The sequence below is a fragment of the Rhinatrema bivittatum genome, chromosome 4 (assembly GCF_901001135.1).
Source record: "Rhinatrema bivittatum chromosome 4, aRhiBiv1.1, whole genome shotgun sequence".
Taxonomy (NCBI): domain Eukaryota; kingdom Metazoa; phylum Chordata; class Amphibia; order Gymnophiona; family Rhinatrematidae; genus Rhinatrema; species Rhinatrema bivittatum.
Window position 1 is genome coordinate 232,432,085 of NC_042618.1, and position 25,096 is coordinate 232,457,180.

General features: G+C 43.3%; 1 protein-coding gene across 4 annotated transcripts in view; it reads left to right on the plus strand.

Annotated features, from left to right (window-relative positions):
* Positions 1–25,096, plus strand: part of CACNA2D4 (calcium voltage-gated channel auxiliary subunit alpha2delta 4) — a 558,520-nt gene that overhangs the window by 68,293 nt on the left and 465,131 nt on the right. The gene's annotated exons all lie outside the window — the stretch shown is intronic.

Genomic DNA, 25,096 nt, shown 5'->3' on the forward strand with positions numbered 1-25,096 from the left:
AGTTCAGTAATGATTTTACTATTGAATGTGTGCAGGAGTTCCCGTGTGCACACTGCCTCATGAACTTCTCTCTCTTTTTTTTTTTTTTTTTTGTCTGAGCTTCTGCATGGACGTATACACTCTCTCTCTCTCTTTCTCTACTATTTTTGCTTTTTCATCTGACATTTTTTCTTCAGCTAATTTGTGTTCAAATTGCCTTGCGATTTTCCTGTTCAGTTTTTGTCTGTACATTTCTATTTATAACTTATGATCTCTATTCTGTATTTGAGTGCCTGTATGACTAAGGTGAGGTATTCTGCTAGTTTGTAGTTTCTGTGTAGGGATCTATAGCAACTTGAATTGTTCTATTTTCCTAATAGGGGGTGATTGGTATTTTAGGGCCTGGTGTAATATTTGCAGTGTTTCCTTTTCATAAATAGGATTGTTACAGTTTGAGAGCTGGCAGTTAGTGCAATTTTGATCTAGAAAGTTTATTGTGCAAGTCTGTTTTCTCATGGTTTGAGGGCTAAGCCTATGCTCAAGATACATTACAGTAGGCATAATACCATATGGGTTCCATGTGTCTCTAGCTTTCTTGCAGGGTTTTCTGGTTGATACCATAGCAGTGCATAAAATATAATTATACATATTGTATTTTTACCTTAGACTGTAGTTTGAATATCCATTTTCCTGTAAAATCTGTTATAAATGCACAATTTTTATTGTGAGTTTGGAGGGCAAGATGAGGGTGGGGTTGCAAGGCTATAATGCTTGCCTAGGGAACCTAAAATACCCTTGCACTGGCCTTGGCCCTTGTTGTACAAACATTAAACAGAGATTCCCAACTCGTCATATCATATGTTGTGTAATCGGTGAGGGCACAGTTTTTCACTTGTCCATAGGTGCCAAATTGTGTGGCTACGGTTCTTGAACACCCTCACTTTAATATTCAAAAAGATCTCAAATCTTTTACAGAAATAAGACATAAGTATTATCTGGGTCTAACACAAAATCTATTATCAAAGTTGCAACACAGAGAGCCACCTCCCTAGATAATCCAAAACACCAGTTACATTCAAAAATTCAAATGATAATTGTGGGGCCACAGCTGAGACTTCTCCATCCTTCCTTCTTGAAAGGAGGTAGATAATAGTAGGGATGTGCAGAAGGAAAAAATTCTTTTTTTTTTTTTTGTTTTGCGGGACCCAAATTAGTTTCATTAGTTTCATAGGGGAAAAAACCAATTTGTTTATTAGTTTCATTTGTTTGACATTAAAGATACTGGGGGGGGGGGGGGGGGGGAAGTATTTGCACCCTAATTTTGGCAGCAGAATTAGGGTTTTCTTATCAATTCTGATTAAACTTCTGGGGAGTAATCATCAGAATGAGAAAAGAGCTCCAAAGTACTTAGACTGTGGCAAAGTGGCACCAAAGTGGCATGAATAGCCTAAGGCACTGTAAAGGTGACAAATGGATACCAGGAGTGGCAAGAGTGCTTCAACAGAGGTGCAAAGCAGCAGCGAGAGTGTCAAAAACACACCACAGCTTCAAAAGAGAGCACTGATAGCAGTTGCATGAACCCTTTGAAGGCAGCACGACAGGCAAAGTGGCAAGACAAGTGGCATCAACATCCTACAGCACAATGAAGGGGGAACATAGCAAGCAGAAAGAATGTCAGAAAAAAGCACAAGGCGCCAATAAAGGGACAAAGCAGCAGAAAGACTAGCACCAACACACTGAGGAACCATGACAGTGGCAAGAACACCACAAGGAGTAGAGTGAGTTGTCTGGTGTATGGCAGCAAGACAGAGTGGCAGAAAGTTGATAGGGGCAAGACAGGCTGGCAGAGCGGAGGTAGTCTGGTCCCTGTGGTTTTGATAGGGGCAAGACAGGCTGGCAGAACTGAGGTAGTCAGGTTGCTGTGGTGTTGATAGGGGAAAGACAAGGAGGCAAGACAAGATGAGGCTTAGCCCGCGGATGGTGTTAGGCCAGTAGTAGTGGCCCCGGCGTGCCAGGATCAGATCTTCTCGGAGTCGGGTTGTTTGTGAATGCAGCCGAAAGTGGGTGGTAAACTCCATCTAAGGCTAAATACTGGCATGAGACCGATAGTCAACAAGTAGTTCAATAAAAAAAAAAAAGTGCAGTAAAAAGCCTGGCTGGCAGCAAAAATGAACAAATATCTTTTTCAATGGAAAATTCTATCAAAGTAGCAAGCAATAGCAATTGAATACAGATTTGAGATAGACAGAGACTAGCTCTGAGTAAAGCCACCTCCCCAGACAAAAGCCAAGAAGAAAGTGCATGGCGTGGCGTGCCGTGTGCTTAAGGTAGAAATAGTACAGCAGGAACAGCATCACAGAGCACTGAAAGCAGCGATTGACTGAATTAGAAAAATGCTTCGCTCTGATACATTGGCATTCTGGTCTCCTTGCCAACCTGTCTGACCCACTCTATGACATGTCTGTGAGGTCACTTATGACTACAAGAAAGGGCTGGTTGTTGCTATGGATACTCGCACATGGCCTTCTCCTATTTCAAACTGCCGCTAAGAAAGCACTGTGAACCAAAAGAATGAAACTAATATGATATGTTTCATTCGTGGGATAGCGCCATGCATTTCACGAACCCACGTATCAAACGAACAGGGACTTATTCGTTGAAAATGAATGCACATCCCTAGATAATAGACTCTAGTAATTGGTGGGCATGAGTTCTCCAGAAATTTCAATACCTTTTAAGCATATCTGATGGTGTAATCCAATCATTCTTGGGAAAATTTCTGAATCTCAATGTTTGGTGCCTTTCCAAGTTTTCAATTTTATTGTGTAAATTAATATAAATCTTTAACTGAGATTCCTTCTCAACTGTACTTTCATATCTAGTTTCAAATATATGCATACATTCCTTGCAAACATTCTCCTCCTTTTCATGTAATTTGATTTTCCCAGAAGATTCTTGCAGTTGAAGCAAAACATAGTTTGTTGCGAAAGGGACCTTTCAAGTCCAGCGATAGCTTCCCAAATACCTTCTAAATTAAAACTTACTGGTCTTAGCAAGGTCAGTTGAAAAGAAAAACCCTTGCCACTGATCTTGCTGCCTTCCTCTCTCCAGGGCACTGTTTCACTTTTCAGTGCCTCCTCAATGCGATCCTCCGGCTCCCGCGGCTCTGATGCTCCCTCTCTGTGAGACGCTACCAGACTTTCCCACCCCTGCCAAACCCTGAAATGCTGACATTAAAGAATGCCAGATCTCTGAAGCTCCTGGGTATTCCTCCCACAGTTGAAAGCCCCAGAGGTATCTCAAATCAGAAGGGAGTGTGACAAACTTCACCCAGAAGCTTCCTCCAGCAACCTCACCATAGAGTGCTTCTTCAGCAGTCCCTGCATGTTACAGGAAGGGAGTCTATAGGACCAGGGTAAGAGGGGAGGCCTGGTTCTGCAGGGAAGACTCTGTGCCTGCCCCTCATATAAATATGTCAAAATACGGAATATGAAATCTCCCTAATTAAATAGAGAATAGCAGTCATGAGCTGCTAGTCAGACATCATGTTGGTTCCAGAAAGTAGTATTCCTAGTCACCATCACTTCAGCTCGAAGAGTTAGCAAGCTACAAACTTTGCTTCATTACTCCCCATAGTTAGCTTTCCCACAGCAGGATGGTATGCTGCACTCATCCTAAGTTTCTGCCAATGTGGTTTCAACATTTCATTTGAATCAAACTATTGCTTCCAAGTCCTCATGCACATAAGGGGGAGAAGGCTCTCTATTTGCTGGACTATAAAAGGACCTTGACATTAGCTGAAGAGAATCCAACCACATAGTCAGGATTCTGAACTTTGTTTCCTACGATCCTAATAGACTGGGAATAGCTGTTTTCAAACACACATTGTTCAACTGGTTAGCAGACTGTATTGCATCTTGCTATGCTCCGCGTGGCTTCCAGATCAGACTCTGTTAAGACTCATCAGGTAAGAACCATAGCTTCCTCAGTGGCTCACGTAAGAGCCATGTCCATTGAAGACATCTGCAAAGCTGCAATTTAATTGTCTGGACAATCTATCAAGAAGTGACATAAACTTTGGGGCAAGCAGATTTGCGCAGCTTGTTCATCTAGTAGTCCACTCTCCACAGAGGTCTGGATTGCTTTTTCAGTAAATGCTCTACTTTCAATCCTTGGCTTGGGTCTCCCCATACAATGGCTAAGTCAGCCATGCTTGTTGATGGAGAAAGCAAGTTTGCTTACTGTAAATGCAGTTCTGTATAGACTTAGCCATGCTTAATACCTGCCTGCCTTCCAGGAGAGTTGACTACCTAGCTAAAGCTAAACTTTACCTGCATAATGAGTAGTAAAATCTTTATCCCAGGACAAGCAGGATGATAGTCCTCACATATGGGTGACATCATCAGATGGAGCCCTGGTACGGAAAATTTCTGTCAAGAGTTTCTAGAAACTTTTGGCTAGCACTGTGGGCCTACTGAGTATGCTCAGCATGCCATGATATTCTCAGCCACAGGGTTCTCTCTTCAGTCTCTTTTTTTCCGCCTTGCTGTAGCAAAGCAGTTAGGACCTCTGGAAAGAGATTTTCTCACATCTTCTCATAGAAGAAAACTTTCTTTTCACATTCTCAGTCACAATTTTCTCATAATTGGGTCTCCCTTCGACATAGTCTCGGTGAGTACATTTTCAGATAGTTTTCTGATCAATTCCGATCACTTTACTGTCGATTCCCGCCGGTCATCGACCGTTATTAGGCCATACCTTTATCGTGGCATCGGGTTTTTAAAAATGTCTGGATTGCAACCAGACTATGTCCATAACAGACTCACATTATGTATGTGTTCTCTGCCTGGGATCAGGCCACGACGTCCGGGCTTGCTCAACCTGTGCCCAGATGACACCGAAGGGCAGGCGTGCCTGTTTGGACAAGATGGAAGAATTATTTAAAAAGATTCCATCGTCATAATCGACGTCGTCCCCAAGAGTAACTCCTCCCTTGGTAACAAAACATCGGGGTGAAACACGGGCCGAAAACCATCCATCACCGACACTGTCAATATCATCGCTAGCATCGTCTTCGACATCGAAAAGCCATCGGGAGAAGAAGCGGCATCGCCATCGATCCATCGACCCAGCGGATGGTACACCATCGACGACAGGATCAAAATCCATCGAGTCGATGCCCAAAAAAGTACGTGTTCTAGAGCCAACTCCACCGGCCGTACACGAGGAACTGTGGTGCTCTCCATCGGGCTCTGTGTCGGAGGAAGTGCCACCACGAAACATTGTGGAAGTGCCGATAGCGCCAGCAATGCCTTCCCCAGTGGCAATGGACACTGCCCCGATTTCAAGGGAAGAAGTGACTACTTTAGTCCAACAGGCCGTCATTGAGGCTCTGAAGAACCTACAGCCTCCGACACTGCCATCGGTGCTGACACAGACATCAGCATTGGAACAATCGATTTTTCAGCCTTTGCTGAATAGAATCGATGCGTTATTACAGGCTGTTCCACCAACACCGGCACTGACTCATCGATGCAGCCATCGATGCCGATTCTCCCACCGATGACTCCAACCACTCCGGTTCCCAGATCATCGGAGGATGATGGCGGAGACTCCGATTCTGCCCCAGGACCATCAGGGCTCCATCGTATTCGAGTCCCCAAGACACCCCTCGATCCCTTTTAAAGATACATCGATGCCAATCCATCCAGGTCCATCGGGGGATACAAGACATCGATTTCCATCAATGCCCTCACATCCAACGATGCCCCAACACGTCCCAACAAAGGCTGCATTTAAATCAAAGCATCATGTTTAGCCAGAGGACATTGACTCCCCTTATCCTCAATATACACCTTGGAAGGATGTGGACATGGACACTGACTCAGAGGAACTGCAATCAGAGCCCTTTCCACCAGAGGAGAGAGAGAAATCCCCTCCAGAAGATTTGTCATTTACAAATTTTATCAAAGAATAATTCAAATGGCATGGTATCTGAATTATTCACAGAGGAGGACACTAGACATAAGGCTCTAGAAGTACTGCAGTTTGTGGATGCGCCGAAAGAATTTATGGCTATCCTAATCCATCAAGTCCTCTTGGAGTTGCAGCAACAAATGTGGGAGCATCCCTGCTCAGTCCCTGCAGTGAATCGGACAACAGATGCTACTTATCTAGTGCAACATGCTCCAGGATACCAGAAGCCCCAACTACCTCACCATTCGGTAGTGGTAGAATCCGCTCAGAAGAAGGCTCGGAAACAAAAACCTCATTCTTCTGTCCCACCAGGAAAGGAGCAACGATTCTTGGACACCTTAGGGAAGAAACTCTATCAAGGGTCCATGCTGGTAGCACGCATTGTAGCATACCAACTGTAAATGACACAGTACCAACGGAACTTATGGAAACAAGTACAGGGTATTGTGGACAATCTCCCACAACAACATCAACTACCTTTAGCCACATTATCTATTTATTTATTTAGTTATTTATTTAAAGACTTTTATATGCCGAAGATCATGTACTAGTACATATCGCTTCGGTTTACAGATAACCAGCATTAGAATTACCATATATATGGTGGTGTACATAGAACAATAAACAATCAACAGTGCACAATTAATAAATAAGGTATACATTAAACATGGCGTATTATGCATTAAAAAACGTAAAATTTGTGGACATTAGTTGACAAGGGATTAGAATCTGGCAAACACGAGGTGAGAGCAGCCTATGATATTTACTAATCTCTGAACCCATCATATATTATTTATATGTAGTTAATTCCTCTCTGTCTACTTCCTGGCTACCTTAGCCCCCAAGTTCAATCCCCTTGTTATATGTAACTTTGCTTATTTCGACCTTCTTGTTTGGTTACACTTGTTAATCCCCCAAGTTCCATGTAAACCGGCCTGATATGAATCCCATTCATGAAGTCCGGTATAGAAATATATTAAATAAAAAAAATAAATAAATGATGTCTTCGAAACATCAACTCATCTGTCTGCCTCTGCAATAAATGTGAGACGATGGGCCTGGCTTAAGGTGTCTGACCTTAGGCAGGAATTCAAGAATGGCTGGCAGATCTCCCTTGTGTTGGAGACAATCTTTTCGGAGAAAAGATACAAGCTATGGTTTGTCAGTTGAAAGACCATCATGAGACTCTCCGCCAGCTATCAAAATTACCAGCAAATCAGACATCTTCCCTAAGACGTCCATCACGCAGAGACTCGAGGAGACCCTTCTACAGACCCCCTGCTTCTTCAGTATGTCCATACCGTTCCTCACAGAGAGGATGTCCAAGTCATCCAAAGCAACAAAACATCCAGCCACCACCCCAAACTGGACCAGCGGCAGGTTTTTGAACCATGCCAAGAGAATAGCAGCCTCTTTCTCAACCCCATGTCCTCCCTACCAGTCGGAGGTAGACTCCATTACTTTCAACACCAATGGAGTCTCATCACAAAAGATCAATGGGTATTAGCCATACTGCATCGGGGATACTGTCTAAAGTTCAATACGATACCCCCACATTCTCCTCCCATTCCACTTTGGTCAAACATTCTCATGACATCTCATCTTCAAGTAGAACTCTCTACTTTGCTGACTGCCAGGGCCATAGAACCAGTTCCCCGGTCTCAGCAGGGAAAGGGGTTCTACTCCCGCTATTTCCTCATTCCAAAGAAAACAGGCTGCCTTCGCCCTATCTTGGATCTCCGAAATCTCAACAAATTTCTACACAAAGAAAAATTTCGGATGGTATCTCTGGGAACCATCCTTCCATTACTTCAAAAGGGAGATTGGCTCTGTTCTGTGGACCTTCAAGACGCTTATGCGCACATACCAATTTCCACACAACATCGCAAATATCTACGATTCGAGGTGGGAAAGAATCATTACCAGTACAGAGTCCTGCCATTCGGACTGGCTTCTGCTCCTCAAGTGTTTATGAAATGTCTAGCAGTAGTGGCTGCACATTTAAGAAAAAACAGCATTCATGTTTTTCCATACTTAGACGATTGGCTAATCAGAAGCACATCCAGACAGGGAGCTCTGTCTGCACTGAAAACCACAATAACACTATTGCACCTTCTGGGTTTTCTCATCAATTATCCAAAATCCCACGTAGAGCCGTCTCAACTCCTCACATTCATTGGAGCAGACCTCGACACCACAGTGGCGAAAGCTTCCCTTCCAAGCGACCGTGCAGACAATTTGGCACGACTGGCAAACATTATCTTTCATCACCAGTTTGCATCCGCCCATCAAATTCTAGTACTACTAGGACACATGGCCTCGACAGTACATGTCACTCCTATGGCGAAGTTAGCCATGAGAAAGACTCAATGGACTTTGAAATCTCAATGGCTACAAGCTTTCCAACCACTGTCGTACACAATTCAAATCACCGACCAGTTACGTCTATCGCTCCACTGGTGGACAAATCAAACACCGTTGAAAGCTGGTCTCCCATTCCAACAGGCAAATCCGCAAGTCATCCTGACTACAGATGCCTCCAACCTAGGATGGGGAGCTCACGTCAACAACCTTCAAACACAAGGGACGTGGACTACGCTCGAAAAACAGTATCAGATAAACTTCTTGGAACTTCGAGCAATGAAATATGCCCTTTATGCCTTCAAAGACTGCCTCTCAAACAAGACTGTGCTGATACAGACAACACAGTAGCAATGTGGTACATAAGCAAACAAGGAGGCACGGGCTCTTATCTGCTATGCCAGGAAGCAGTATAGATTTGGGCTTGGGCTCTAGAGCATTCCATACATCTATGAGCCACTTATCTGGCTGGCATCAAAAACATCCTAGCGGATGATCTCAGTTGACATTTCAATCCCCACGAATGGTCGCTGGACTCACGTGTAGCGAGCAAAATTTTTCAACGCTGGGGTCGCCCAACCATAGACCTCTTTGCGTCCAACCTGAACCACAAAGTAGAAAGGTTCTGCTCCCTCCACGGACGTCGACAAACAGTCCCCAGGGACACATTTGCTCGCCCCTGGAACACAGGTCTTCTATATGCGTATCCTCCAATTCTGCTCATAGTGAAAACTCTCGTGAAGCTACAACAGGACAGAGGGACAATGATCCTCATAGCCCCGTACTGGCCTCGACAAGTATGGTTTCCCATACTCCTCGACCTCTCGATCTCACAACCAATCCGCCTGGGCACAGAGCCCACTCTCATCACTCAGAATCAGGGCAAGTTGCGTCATCCCAACCTGACAACTCTTGCCCTAACAGCTTGGATGTTGAAAGCTTAATTCTCCAACCACTTAATCTTTCAGCACAAGTCTCTAAAGTTCTCGTAGCTTCATGAAAGCCTTCCACACGTAAATCTTACCACTTTAAGTGGACTAGATTTACCAAGTGGTGCCCCACTTCTTCTTTACTAGATTACCTGTACCACCTGTCGGATTCTGGTCTCCAGACATCCTCTGTAAGGGTACACCTAAGCGCCATAGCGGCATACCACAAGGGAATAGGGGATGCACCAATAACAGCACAACCCCTAGTAAGTAGGTTCATGAGAGGCTTACTTCACCTTAAGCCCCCCATTCGATCACCAGTCACTGAATGGGACCTGAATTTAGTACTAACAAGGCTCATGCGCTCACCGTTCGAGCCTCTACATTCTTATGAAGAAAAATTCCTTACATGGAAAGTGCTTTTCTTAGTAGCCATTACATTGGCTAGGAGGGTCAGTGAGTTACAAGCTCTCGTCACATACTCACCCTACACAAGGTTCCTGCATGACAGAGTAGTCCTTCGCACTCACCCCAAATTCTTACCAAAAGTGGTAACAGACTTTCATATCAATCAGTCAGTAGTCTTGCCTACTTTCTTTCCAAGACCTCACTCTCACCAGGGAGAGAGAGTCTTACACACCTTGGACTGTAAACGTGCACTAGCTTTTTACCTGAACCGCACGGCGGTCCATAGGAAATCCACCCAACTCTTTTTTTTTTTTTTTTTGTTTTGACAAAAAATAAACCAGGAGTTGCGGTAGGAAAACAGATTCTCTCCAACTGGCTAGCAGACTGTATTGAATTCTGTTATGAGAAAGCAAACATTCCTCTCCAGGGATGAGTAAAAGCACATTCGGTAAGGGCTATGTCCACATCAGTAGCACACTATCGTTCAGTGCCCATCCTAGACATATGTAAAGCTGCAACATGGAGTTCCCTCCACACCTTTGCAGCCCATTATTGTCTGGACAAAGAAGGACAACAAGATTCAGCCTTTGGACAATCTGTCTTAAAGAACTTATTTCCAGTATAACTCCAACTCCTTCTACATCCATCCTGCTGTGATTCAGGCTGCCTCATTTTTTCCAACAGGGCACCAGTTGTGCTTGTTGCACAAGTTGTACGCTGTTGGTATATTATAAGAATGACTCAGCCTGTAGCTTGCTAATCACCCATATGTGAGGACTATCATCCTGCTTGTCCTGGGATAAAGCAAAATTGCTTACCTTGTAATAGGTGTTATCCCAGGACAGCAGGATGTAGTCCTCACAGAACCTACCTGCCACCCCGTGGAGCTGGGTCCGATACGTTTTATTTTTTTAGCTCACGCATATTGCTACAAATGAGACTGAAGAGAGACCCCTGTGGCTGAGAATATCATGGCATGCTGGGCATGCTCAGTAGGCCCATAGTGCCAGCCAAAAGTTTCTAGAAACTCTTGACAGAAGTTTTCCGTACCAGAGCTCCATCTGATGATGTCACCCATATGTGAGGACTACATCCTGCTGTCCTGGGATAACACCTATTACAAGGTAAGCAATTTTGCTTTACTGAGCTAGAGAGATGGGTCCTTTCAGCACTGTTTGATGTTACCCATGTGTCATGGCTAATTCATCCTGCTATCTATGGAGAAACCTGTTTATATTGCAAAACTTTATAGGACCTAACAAACAAAAGCAATAAACAAACATACATGGTGCACTACATGCCCTCAACTATAATGTATCAAAACATTAAATGTAAAATACAAAAAACTTTATTGAAATAAATTTTTAATTGCACATTTTGAAATTTCAATAAAGTTTTTTGTATTTTATGTTTTGATACATTATAGTTGAGGGCGTGTAGTGCACCATGTATGTTTGTTTATTGCTTTTGTTTGAGTCCTATAAAATTTTACAATATATTGTCACATTTCTGTATATTGTTATACCGTTTGGAAACCTGTTTATAGTCTTGCAAGGCTATATATAATTCAGAGTAGTATTGAAATCCTACAGTCACTTATGAATCCTGTAATAAAGAGACTGTTGCTAAAACTACAGTAGATCAGATACCTGCAGGTTTCTCAGTTAATACCTATTCTGGACAAGCTGAAAATCAGCTGTAATAGCGTATACTTTACCAACTAACTATATTTACTTCAGATCTTTGTCCAAAGCTTCTGTCAAATGTCCATCTCTCAACTGGATCTTCTCTCCGTTAAGCCATGATATTTTATTGAATTATTTCTTTTTCTTTAATATTTTACTATACATTTCCCTAATCTTTTTCATGTTTAGTTATTGATCTTTAATCCTCTATCCCTTGGAAGAGATATTCAGAAGGATAATCATGTTAGTCTGGTGTAGCAAAAATGATACCAGGTAGGTGGCACCTTTTATAGACTAACCAATTTGAGGACTGAGCTTTCAAGGACAGAGTTCACTTTGTCAGATGCATGACAAAGTAGACTCTAACCTCAAAAGTTCATGCCTCAGTAAATTAGTCTATAAAGGTGCCACCGGCCTCGTGTCATTTTTATCCTGTAGAAGGTCATCTTATGCTAAACATCTGAAGACTGCCTAATGAATACAGGTTTATAAACTGATGGGGAACACAATATTCAAAAATATTTATGCAGATAAAAAGCATTGTAAAGCTATGTTTAAAAATTGTCTACCCTCAAAATGGCTGAAGGTGGTCAAGACGAACATCAAGGTATTTTGAAGAGTGAGGGAAGGGAGGTGAGCTGTAGAGAGAATGGCAAGTAGTGGGTGGGGAAATATGTTTGGAGGGAAGAAATTCAGTTTTTGAAGGGGTAAGCTTAAGAAAATGATATTTTATCTAAAGGATACCACTGAAAGGCATGAAGATAGTGGCTCCTGCATCAAGGGATATGGGTAAAGGAATGAGCAAAAGATTTTCAGGGTAATTTTCAAAAGAAAATATAAACATAACATACTAACGTAGCAATTTTCAAAAGTCCATTTACCTGTGTTTAAATGCCCTTAACGTGGGTAAAACCTATTGGCAATTTCATAACACATATTGTAGCAATTTTCAAAGGCTTTTGAATATTGCTACAATATATTCTATTGAAGACCTTGCTTGCCTGACCTATTGCTGCCTCGTGTTACCATTGGAGGCTCCTCCTGCTCTTGGATTCCTGTTCCTTGGGTCATCTGCCATGCCTCCTCGATGGACTGTACTGTTGGCAACCCCTGACATCATCAAGGGGTGCAGTAAAGAGCGTGATGCCAGAGGCGCCATGCGCCGAAGGAGCACATATAAGGAGCAGGCTGCTTTGTGCACCCCTTAGTGTTGCACCAAAAGGATTAAGATGAAGATCTGTAATGAAGGAAGTAAGTAGACGAACTATATATGCTGTCCAACATGTACCTTTTTTTTTTATAATGAATCAGGGAAGGTATGGATTTAGAAATGGACCGGCTGCACCAAAAAAGAAAAGAACAATGAATTTTCTAACAATAACACCGCGTCAATGTATCTGAGTTATAACATGTATGTTACAATAATTCTAGTAAATGCATACGCAATAACAAAGAAAATTCAACTAATGACCTTTTGGAAGAACATTTGCTGTCAATTTGATATATTACTGAGACATGATTAACAGTCAAACACAGTACTAGTTAACCAGATAAATCATCAGTTATATAATGTCTGTCCGATTCCAAGAATAGCTCGAAAAGGAGGTTGACTTATGGTCATTTCAAAAAGATTTAAAGATCTCAGCGTATTCAATTAGTAATAGCAGCGCCATTTGAAGTAACTTTTTAAATTAGTACTCAATGCATAATAGTAAATTATCTGTCTCCCTGTCTTGCTTGAATTTAATAGTTCTCCTTTGACTAAACTAATTGCAAATACCTTTTCAACCGACGTGCCATGTGTGATATTAGGCGATTTCAGTCTACATGTAAATAGACTGCCGCACTCTTGAGTCATGTGAAAACTTTATGGAGACAATCTCTGTACTGGGGTGGGACCAAATAATCTCGGAACCAGCCCACGGAGCAGGTAGAGTACTTGATCTGATATTTATTAATAAAAATAGAATCAATATCAAAATATAGAGATCAAATCCATCCCTTGGATCATAAAATGATTCAGTACTGTCCACAATAAAATACTAGGGGTGTGCATTCGTTTCTAACATATTGGGAATCTGCAACATATGGGGCCATATTCTTTGTATTCGTGGGGAAGCGAAACATATCACGATTCCCCACAAATACAACGAATCTTCGCCGAATTATTCGGCCGTCTAAAGGAGCGAATTTAAACAAACCCCCCACCCACCTGCCCCCCCCCCCCCCCCAAGACTTACCAAAACTCCTCCCTGATGGTCCAGCGGGGGGGGGGGGGGGGTCCGGGAGCCATCTCCTGCACTCACGCCCTCGGCTGCCGGTATTCAAAATGGCGCCAATAACCTCTGACCTTACTATGTTACAGGGGCTACCGGTGCCATTGGTCGGCCCCTGTCACATGGTAGGCGCAATGGATGGCCGGCACCATCTTGTGCTCCTATCATGTGACAGGGGCTGACCAATGGCACCGGTAGCCCCTGTAACATAGTAAGGTCAGAGGTTATTGGCGCCATTTTGAATACCGGCAGCCGAGGGCGTGAGTGCAGGAGATGGCTCCTGGACCCCCCCGCTGGACCACCAGGGAGTTTTGGTAAGTCTTGGGGGGGTCAGGAGGGTTGCAATTAATTCAATTTTAGCCGGGAAATGAATAAGAATGAACGCATTAACGTAACAGGGGCTCCCCTTGCCGAATGCAACGACGAATACGAATTCCGAATGCAACGTATGGCAGTCCCTCTGCACATCCCTATAAAATACCACTCAGATGAGGAGAAGAAACATAAGATTGATTTCCGTAAAGCCATAAAAACAGAGGAGTTGCTCAAGCATCTTCCGGAAGCTCTGAGTAACATGTCTTATAATATTCACACAGCAGTTGAATCAAGGTTCAACATAACACATGTTGCCAATGAGCTTAATCCAATTTCTACTAAAATAATCAATAAAAAGATCAATTGCTCCTTGGTACATAACTCAAATCAGAGAATCTAAGATTGCTCTGAGAAAAAAAATGACTGTGGCATAAACACAGATCTGCAAGGACATAAGAACATAAGAATATGCCATGCTGGGTCAGACCAAGGGTCCATCAAGCCCAGCATCCTGGTTCCAACAGTGGCCAATCCAGGCCACAAGAACCTGGCAAGTACCCAAAAACTAAGTCATTAGGGTCTTATAGAGCACATTTAACAAAATATAGAACATTAATGATAGAAAAACATTTACATGAAAAAGATACAGGATGTGAAATATAACCCACAATCCTGTTTTCAACAGTAAAAAATGTAACTAAAAACAACTTACCTGGGCAAAATAAAGATTTGGAAGCATCAGTAGATAAATGTAGTGAATTGGCTTTTTTTTTTTTTTTTTAAAGATGATGGAAAATATAACTAATAATTTTAACCAAATACAAAATCAAAATATAATTTTACATTCTATCGACACAGATTTATGGTCATCTTTTGAAATTATTTCCAATTTGGAAACGCAACAAATATTAAACAATATGAACCCAGCAAATCATGTTCTAGATGTGATTCCGATTAGGTCATTAAAAACAATAAGCTAGGCTATATCCTCTAACATAACCAGAATCATAAATCTATCCATAAAGGAGGGTGAGATTCCAACATTATTAAATTGTGCCTCAGTAAGACCAATTTTAAAAAACAAAAGCACTGATAGTAAGAATTTCAATTTAAGACCTGTTTCAATGTTACCAGCCATTGCTAAAATAATTGAGAAAGTTGTACTCGAGCAGTTAACTGAATATAGATTCAAGAAATATACTACATCCTACACAATTTGGCTTAGAAAAAACAATAGTACTGAGACCTTACTGTTATCTCTAACGGACACAATCCTACGTGAGTCTGATCCAGGGAAATCATATCTTGTCATGTTAGACTTGTCAGCCGCATTTGATACGGTCGATTCTGGAATTATGGTTCAGAGACTCTCAGAAACTGGCATGTCTGGGCAAACATTGAAATGGTTTTCTTCTTTTTTAACAAATCACTCTTTTCAGCTGAGAATTGACAACATTGCCTCAAATACAATAAAACTGGAGATAAGAGTGCTACAGGGATTTGTGCTGTTGGCTGTGCTTTTTAATATTTACATGCTTCCTTAATGCAGGTTACTTTCTGGACTTGGTGTAAATTATTTTATCTATGCTGATTGATAGATATTTTCTGATACTCATAAAAACATTGATTAATTATGCATTACAGCTATTAGAAACTTATCTGACAGCCATACAATTCATAGCACATATATGAAGTTGATGCTTAATAAGCAAAAAACGGAATTAATATTGCTAAACAGAAAAATCCCTATCAATATTTCCAATTATTTTATGATAGAGTTGATTGAACAAGCTTGTGATTTAGGAGGAGTAATTGACACTAACCTTACTATGAAGAAACATCTGTAAAGTAATAAAGGATGGGTACTACAAATTACATATGCTACCTTAATATTTGCTAAAATAGACTACTATAACACTCTGACTTGGCCAGTAGTCCTAATAATAATCAGACCGATTCAACTATTACAAAACGCTACTGCTCAAGTTTTAACAGGAGACAAAAATATAATCACATCACTCCAATATTGATCTTTCTGCATTGGTTGCCTATCCAATTTAGAATACAATACAAAGTATTGTGCATAATACACAAAATTAATTTAAACCACCTCAGATTGGCTAAGTGTGTCTTTACACTTGTATACCCTGCAAAAAGATCTGTACTCAGCAAATAAAGGTCTTTTAACTGTTCCATCATTACGTTCTGCTTATTTGAGCGCAGTATGTGAGAGTGCTATTTCCGTTGCAGGGCCAAAATTATGGAACTCGCTACCATGTGAATTAAGATTAACTAAAGATCTGAAGTTATTTAAGAAAGATCTTAAGTCATGGCTTTTTAAACTGACTTATGATGGCAGTGGTGAACTATACCAATTGAATGAGAGCTGTTTTTTTTTATTTTTTACCGTATCACTTTTATTATTTTTACTTTTTAGTCTTGTTAGTTTTTTAAAATTTTTATTGTGACGAAAGGGAGAACGATAAGAGGCAGAGGAACTCCTGAGGCATTAATAATAGGGACTCTATAAGATGTTGGAGTTACAGCAAGTATTTGTTAATAATATACTTATGTTCTGTTGGTTTTAACTTGTTAACCACCACGATTGTATCCAGAGTGATGGTATACAAATAAAATAAATAAAATAAGTGTACTTACTGTGGGTAAAACCTAACATGGGTAAATTTGCTTTTGAAAATTGCTACACTAGTATGTTTACATTTTCTTTTGAAAATTACCCTGTTTGGTTTTATTTGCAAAAGAGTGGTAAGAGTAGCCAAAAGAGGAGTTAAACCCTTGCAAACTGTGAGTATAGGGCCAGCAGATAGGGTGGGGGGAGAGAAAAGAACCTTGAGGGACATCGACAAGGAGTGAAAAATGATTGGCGTGGGAGTTCTTAATACGAACACTAAAGGAATGGTTGGAAAGATTAGGTGAAGCCAGTCATGGGTGAACCAGAGAAATCCAAGAATGAAATAGAAGAGACAAGAGGAAGGGATCCTTAAAATGAATTCCTCACCAAGGTCTATGAGAACAATAACTTGGGCAGCCGGGATGTCCGTCCACCCCCCCCCCTCCCAGCCCACCTTTTCCCCAAACGCTCAACCCAAAGAATAACACACTAGATCCAAGTAAGGACATATATGCAATCCATTGTGGGGTAAATGGCTGCAGCTTTATTGAATACCATAAAAGGTTACTGGGCATTTTGTGGAGTGCCTATTGAGGACCTCCACAACCGCCCGATTATCCCTCCAGAATATTATTTTCTTATTGGCAAGCCTCTTGCCCCACACCACTAGTGCTACCAATATGGGGAATAATTCGAGGAGAGATATGTTCTTTGTCAGTCTTCCCTCAGTCCATGCTGAAGGCCACAGTTCAGCACACCATGAGCCTTGGCAATACACACCAAATCCCTAACCCCCAGATGCATCTGAGTAAATACCAAGTCGCGGTTAGAGACCGGCAGTTCCTGCCACATCAATACCATATTGCCAAATCCTTCTTCATGGCTGTGAATATGTGTATAAAATGAATGATGCGGTTGACAGATACCTGCTGTGGCCTGCATCAACCTCCTAAGGAATACCCTCCCGATAGGTATGACCCGACAAGCAAAGTTCAGGCTGCCGATGAGGGACTGAATACTGGCTAATGTCAGCTTCTTCGCTGCTAACGTGTTTGGGAGCATTTCGTGTAACTTGCAAAGCTTGTCAACAGGTAACATGAATTCCATCTCCTCTGAATCAAGCTCGATGCCAAAAAAAGACAAAACCTTAGGTGGACCCTCAGTTTTTTCCCGGACCAAAGGCACGCCAAACCCAGCAGCTATGTCCTATGTCCAATGTAACCCCAATATTAAAAAAGGCTCCAGGGGCGATCCGGGTGACTATAGACCAGTGAGCCTGACTTCAGTGCTGGGCAAAATAGTGGAAACTATTCTCAAGAACAAAATTGTAAAGCATATAGAAAGACATGATTTAATGGAACATAGTCTTGCCTAACAAATCTGCTTCATTTTTTGAAGGGGTTAATAAACATGTGGATAAAGGTGAACCGGTAGATGTAGTGTATTTGGATTTTCAGAAGGCGTTTGACAAAGTCCCTCATGAGAGGCTTCTATGAAAACTAAAAAGTCATGGGATAGGAGGCGATGTCCTTTCATGGATTACAAGCTGGTTAAAAGGCAGGGAACAGAGAGTAGGATTAAATGGTCAATTTTCTCAGTGGAAAAGGGTAAACAGTGGAGTGCCTCAAGGATCTGTACTTGGACCGGGCTTTTCAATATATTTATAAATGATCTGGAAAGGAATAAGACTAGTGAGATTATCAAATTTGCAGATGATACAAACTTATTCAGAGTAGTTAAATCACAAGCAGACTGTGATACATTGCAGGAGGACCTTGCAAGACTTGAAGATTGGGCATCGAAATGGCAGATGAAATTTAATGTGGACAAATGCAAGGTGTTGCATATAGGGAAAAATAACCGTTGCTGTAGTTACACGATGTTAGGTTCCATATTAGGAGCTACCACCCAGGAAAAAGATCTAGGCATCACAGTGAATAATACTTTAAAATCGTCAGCTCAGTGTGCTGCAGCAGTCAAAAAAGCAAACAGAATGTTAGGAATTAATAGGAAGGGAATGGTTAATAGAACAGAAAATGTCATAATGCCTCTATATCGCTCCATGGTGAGACCACACCTTGAATACTGTGTACAATTCTGGTCGCCGCATCTCAAAAAAGATATAGTTGCGATGGAGAAGGTACAGAGAAGGGCAACCAAAATGATAAAGGGGATGGAACAGCTTCCCTATGAGGAAAGGCTGAAGAGGTTAGGGCTGTTCAGCTTGGAGAAGAGATGGCTGAGGGGGGGATATGATAGAGGTCTTTAAGATCATGAGAGATCTTGAACGAGTAGATGTGACTCGGTTATTTTCACTTTCGAAAAATAGAAGGGCTAGGGGGCATTCCATGAAGTTAGCAAGTAGCACATTTAGGACTAATCGGAGAAAATTATTTTTCACTCAACGCACAATAAAGCTCTGGAATTTGTTGCCAGAGGATGTGGTTAGTGCAGTTAATGTAGCTGGGTTCAAAAAAGGTTTGGATAAGTTCTTGGAGGAGAAGTCCATTAATGGCTATTAATCAATTTTACTTAGGGAATAGCCACTGCTATTAATTGCATCAGTAGCATGTGATCTTCTTAGTGTTTGGGTAATTGCCAGGTTCTTGTGGCCTGGTTTTGGCCTCTGTTGGAAACAGGATGCTGGGCTTGATGGACCCTTGGTCTGACCCAGCATGGCAATTTCTTATGATCTTATGTTCTTAAACTCTATTATCAATGTGGCACAAGTGTTGGACCCACCAGGACCCACAAAGAGAAAATTGTCCAGGTAATGGATGATGTTCGCCACACTGGCTCGCTGCTCCACAGGAAGGAACTGAACAACTCAAAACAAGCGCAGGAAACAGCGCAGCCCATCGGCATACATTTTTTCAAATATTATTGACCCTTGAATTGAAAGCCCAATAGAGGAACGCTACTCGTATGGATGGGAAGTAACCAGAAAGCAGACTCTGTTCATTTTTGACATCAAGGCGCACCTCCCGCAACCCCTCAGCAATGCTATTGCGCTGTCAAAGGAGGCGTACTGGACAGAAAATTCATCACAGGGCAAATGATCATTTACTGACTTTCTTGGGTGGGTGGGACAAGTTCTGAATTAGTCTGAATTTCCCAGGTTCCTTCTTTGGCACCTCCGCCAAAGGTGAGAATATCATCTCTACAAATGGTGGGTCAGCAAAGGGACCAGCCATCCTGCCCAGGATTACCTCTTCTGCTGCACTACGCTTATGTGTTGCACCACTAAACTCGCGATGCGTGCTGAGCTCTTGGGGATTTTGCCCCAAAAAGGAATCCTAAACCCCAGCCTGAACCCCTGTACTATTTTGACCGCCGCACTGTGCTTGGTATAACGGTCAAGTCAGGCCATCATACTGCCAAGTTTGATCAGAGTTGGGGCTCTTGTGTATTCACTGCAGTCATTTGGCCTTTCCAGAACTCCCCATGCTAGACCTCTTACTGCACCTACCAGCTGGGCGTGCTCCAGAACAACTAGAGCAGGCATGCTTGTAATTTCCAATATTGCAAGTTTAAGTGAACTTGTTAAAACACCAGCAAACCTTGCTATTCATGGTGGTTGCTGGGGGAACGACAGAGTTGATAGGTCTTTGTGCCACCTACCCTCGTACCTACGTTGACCGCTTTGCTCATCTGCCTGAGCCACAACCCGACGTCCTGAATACCCCATGAGATGAACCAATTTTCTTCCATTTTATCTTGGAAGTGTTTATCGTAATTCAGCCATGCCCACCCTTTGTGCTGCCTATATGCCTCGAGAATTGGGTCAGTGTAACTCAACATAGGCCCGTACTGCGAAGGGTCCCTCTGTCCCGCTGCGCTGATCATTCTAAGGAAAGCCCTGGTCCAGTTAACTATTGTTATGGTTTCGAGGTGTTTGAGTGGATTCCTGGATACTGTGGGAGATGACAACCCCCACGGGGAAGAGCCCCGTGGGGAGCCACAGTACTGGGCTAGACTCAGGATGCCCAAACAGAGTTATGTCTTTTATTGTACAGCTGATGTATAACACCAGAGGTGGCAGTAGTGAGGTGATCCAGAGGTAGCAGTCCAGGAACCCTCGGCAGAGGGAACCCATCTCACCAAGATGGTATAGGGATATCCAGGAATAGGTTTCCCAACACGGCAGAGCTGTAGATGAATCAGACTGAGAATTAGATTACTGACTACATGGTAGCTGTAAAGTTAATGATTCAACCAGGCAGTAGTCGATGGTAACAGGCACCAAGGCAGGGAGAGCAGCCCTGGAGGAGCGAGTACCTGATCCCAGTAAGGCACCTGAAAGAAAGCAGAGGGCCCCCAAGGAGCGGGTACCCAGGTTAGAGTATATCCCAAAGAGCAGAGAGGAAGCGGCAGAGTAGCTTAGACCAGACGAGTCCAATCCTTGCTAACTCAACGAGCTAGCAAACAAGCTTAAGCTAAATACCCGGATGGCGTGACGTCACTCAAGGGGGATGCCCCCGAGGTTCCTGCCATGACGTGGATAAAGACGTGGGTGGCGTGCGCACGCGCACCCTAGGAGGCCCTTAGGATAAACATGGTGTGAGGCTTTGCCATAGCCATTCCGGGGACACCGGAGGACGCGGCTTGCAGACGCAGTGGCAGCCATCTTCCCAAGGCTAGCGGGGAGAGCAGAGAAAAAGGTGAGGCACAAGGGTCGAAGCAGTCTGAGACCAACGGATGCAACAACTATATTCCTTGGTACCTTCGAATCTGGGCTGGTGGCCTCCCTTCCATGCTTGCTCTTTTTTCCTTTTCATCCTCCTCCCTTCCGATATACTGAAAATATCAACATATATACGCTCGTTAATTTTCCTGCGCAGTACTCTAGGGACACTCTCACATAGCTGTGATAACGTAGTTAACGCAGTTGGCCCCCTGCCTGCCTCAGTTGCGTTGGCCAGAAGCCTGGGGGTGCTCTCATCATCTGATGACTCTGAGTCACATGAACTGCTGGAGCTGGAGTCTGCCTTTTGTAGCCTGGCACCTTACGCTTCTTTTTGCTGCCCTGAGCTATAGGCACACCAATCTGACCCCTCTCGTGCCCCTGGTGTCTTGCCTTTGTCCTGCTTGGAGGTGTCACCTCTGACAATGACCAACGATGTGCCTGGTACCACCTCTGGCAAAGGCTCATCCCCACCGGTGGTGGGTGTGTTCCCCTGTTTCTGGCTGCTCAGATCCGGCTGCAGTCCGAACTGCCGGGCACATGGTCGGTGTAGCCCCCGGTTGCTGATCTGCTGTCATGACGTGCTGTGGTGCTCCTGCTACTTCCTCGCCATGGCCACCTGCCGATTGATGACTTGCCTTGCTGTACTCAGCACCTGCTGTCCCGTCAGCTGCTGCCTGTGCCTGCTTCCAATTACTGTCCTAATGGTCGCTGCCTGTGCGCCACTTCCAGTTCCAGGCCCGGGTGGGTTACATATGTTCAAAATGGGGGAACACACCCCAGGGTAACTTGGGTAACTGGTGACCCATTGGGTGGCCAAGGCACCATTGAAAGGCAGTCCGTTATTGAACTGTGGATCACCGCAGGAGGCCAAACATCTGGTGTGGACCGAGCCATAGCATGCCTGCTGGCCCACCAAATCCTATGCTGAACCCCACAGGGGAGGCTCCTCCCAATAGCTGCCCTGCCCATGTCGCCACACTAGGTTGAACTGCGGGCCTCTGGCTGGCACAAGTACCTGCCTGCGAGCAACCCATCACCGTTGCAGTCTCTTCACTTCCTTGGGGATGCACTTCCCCCGTTGCGTTTGACGGCTGCGCTGCCACTTGCCACGTGGGCTCACTGCTGGCTCCACTACGTGGTCGTTCGATGCGGTATCGCCGCGTGGCTGTTCAATGCGGGGTGCACAATGCTTGTGCTCAAATGCCGCTGATGCCATGAACATAGCGCCCGGTGCAACGGCCCAGGATTTAAATCCTGGCTGCCCATGTCGTCACAGCGTGCCACGCTGGCACTTGTCGCCCTCCCGCGCATGCGAGGCCAGGTGAAATCTCATCGGCCATGCGTGGGGTTGCGCCTCCCTCTCCCCCTGGCCGCATGCCCAGGAAGATATGATGCCCAACCAAACCACCGCCAGCCTCGCCCCCCCCCCCCCCCTCCTGTGCCTCACCAACACACCAGACTCGACGGGCAGGGAAGAACGAAGGACCCAGAGGTAAAAGGGGGGGGGGGGGGGGGTTTGAGCGCGGTGCCGTGAGGTCCCCCCGGCACCAAGTTATTTGCGTGCCGGGCGAGTGGGCCCAGTCCTTTAACATTAATTGTACAAATTCAGAAGAGAGAAGCCACCTGATTGAATAGCTTAAAAAAAAAAAAGAATAGATTCTGTCGAGTAGATATGTTTAAAACTTGAATGGAAAGGGTAATAGTAAAAAGTAGGAAATGAAGGCCTGGATAGTACACAGAATGCTCCAGTACCTTAGGGCCTGATTTACTAAGGCTTTTCTCTCATTTTGTGTCTATGGGGAAAAATGCTTAGTAAATGAGGTCTTTAGTGAGAAAAGGGAGCAAAGAAATAGGCCTGGAATGAGAGAGAGAGTTGGCATGTCAAGGGGGGCTCCTTAGGTATAGGACACACAGCAGCATATTTGAACGATTTAATCATGCACTGGCTTCATAATAATGTTCCTAGCAAATGTACTTTGTCCTTGTTATACTTGTACATAAGCAACAATGGCTATCATCTCCATGTGTAAAGAGTTCATTTTTAGAAACTTGCATGTGCAGTTTGAACATTTTGCCATCTTGACTCGGTCAGTTCCAGTGAATTGGTTTTCTTAAAGGCACTTTTGCTGGTAAAATAGCAGGTGTAATTTGATGGGATGGTTTTCAAGGCAGGTTTAGGAATGTAAGCCCGCTTTGAAAGCTTGTGTGACTCTGCGTGGGACTGCTCCTGAATTTTTGTGGGCTGTGACATAATTACCCCTGCACACAACTTCGATTTAGACAGCATTTTCAGCAAGGTCGGCAGGTATAGTTTTGCAGCTGTTTCAAATGATTTGCTTTTCAGCTGTGTGGGGTTTTTTTTTTTCTTCCCTTTTCCAAGCTCAGCATCACCCTTTGATAGATTGTAAAACTGCAGCCACGCCATCCAAGAAGAATAAGCTATTTCTCTGAACAGTTCACCTGTTTTTCTTGTGTTTATTGCTAGAAAGCAAGGTGTCAGAAGATAATTATTGCACCAAAATGTTTGCTGTTAGTGTTTCCTTTTCCAGATATTGAAAATTAAGTATGTACTGTGAATCGCATGATGTAGGCGTCTCATTTAAAAATTGTTAGCTCTTGGAGCAGTAATATCACTCCATTTAGTTGCAGATAACATTTAGGAGGTCCCATATTCAGTGGTGCGGTGAGTGGCATGTTGTTTGGGCAAATTTACCTGAGTAACTTTATAACCGAGAGAGTCGGAGGGGAACAAGGTCCCACTGGATATTCTGCTTGGTTTTAAAATTAATAATATACTTAAACAGAGGTCTAATATACAATTTACATATATTCCCATAACAATGGTTCAAATAACTATTACAATTATGTTTATTCAACAAAATACAAAACCAGTATAAAACTTTGAGGTGCACCCCAAATAATAAAATACTAGTGATGTGGTTTGGCCAAACTTTTTGGTTTGGTCTTCATTATCAGCCGATTTTTTTTTTTTTGGCTGTCCCGAACCGAAAAAACCCCCCCACCCCAACCCTTCAAAGTTAATTAATTGCAACCCCCCACCCTCCTGACCCCCCCAAGACTTACCGAAAGTCCCTGGTGATCCAGCGGTGTCCCGGGAGCAATCTCCCCTTCTCAGGCCGTTGGCTGCCACTAATCAAAATGGCGCCGATGGCCCTTTGCCCTTACCATGTGACAGGGGCTATCTGTGCCATTGGCTGGCCTCTGTCACATGGTAGGAGAAATGGACGGCCGGCGCCATTTTGATTAGTGGCAGCCAATGGCCTGAGAGGGGGAGATCGCTTCTGGTTCCCTGCTGGACCACCAGGGACTTTTGGTAAGTCTTGGGGGGTCAGGAGGGTTGCAATTAATTAAATTCGAAGGGTTGCGGTGGGTTTGGGGGTTTTGGTTTTGGTTTTTTTTTTTAATGTGTCCTTTTTCTTCCCCCCAAAAAAACAATAAGAAAACCACATGAAATTTTGTGGACTTTCCTATCGTTTCGTTGAACCCCCCCGCCGAAACACGACGAAATAGGAAATATCATCTATATTTCCTATTTCATTGCAAACGAATGCACATCCCTATAAAATGCTGTATATTACATATCACCACATCTCATTATAAAACCCATCCATTCATCAAACCAACACACACATAACCATACACTCATACATTATTTAAAACATCACTGTCACCTTTTACAATACAATATCCTTATGTATCACTCATGAGATTTTTACAATATGTTGTAATATGTATTAACCCTATTTATAATGTATCATGAGTGATACATAAGGATATTGTATTGTAAAAGATGCCGGTGATGTTATAAATGTATGAGTGTATGGTTT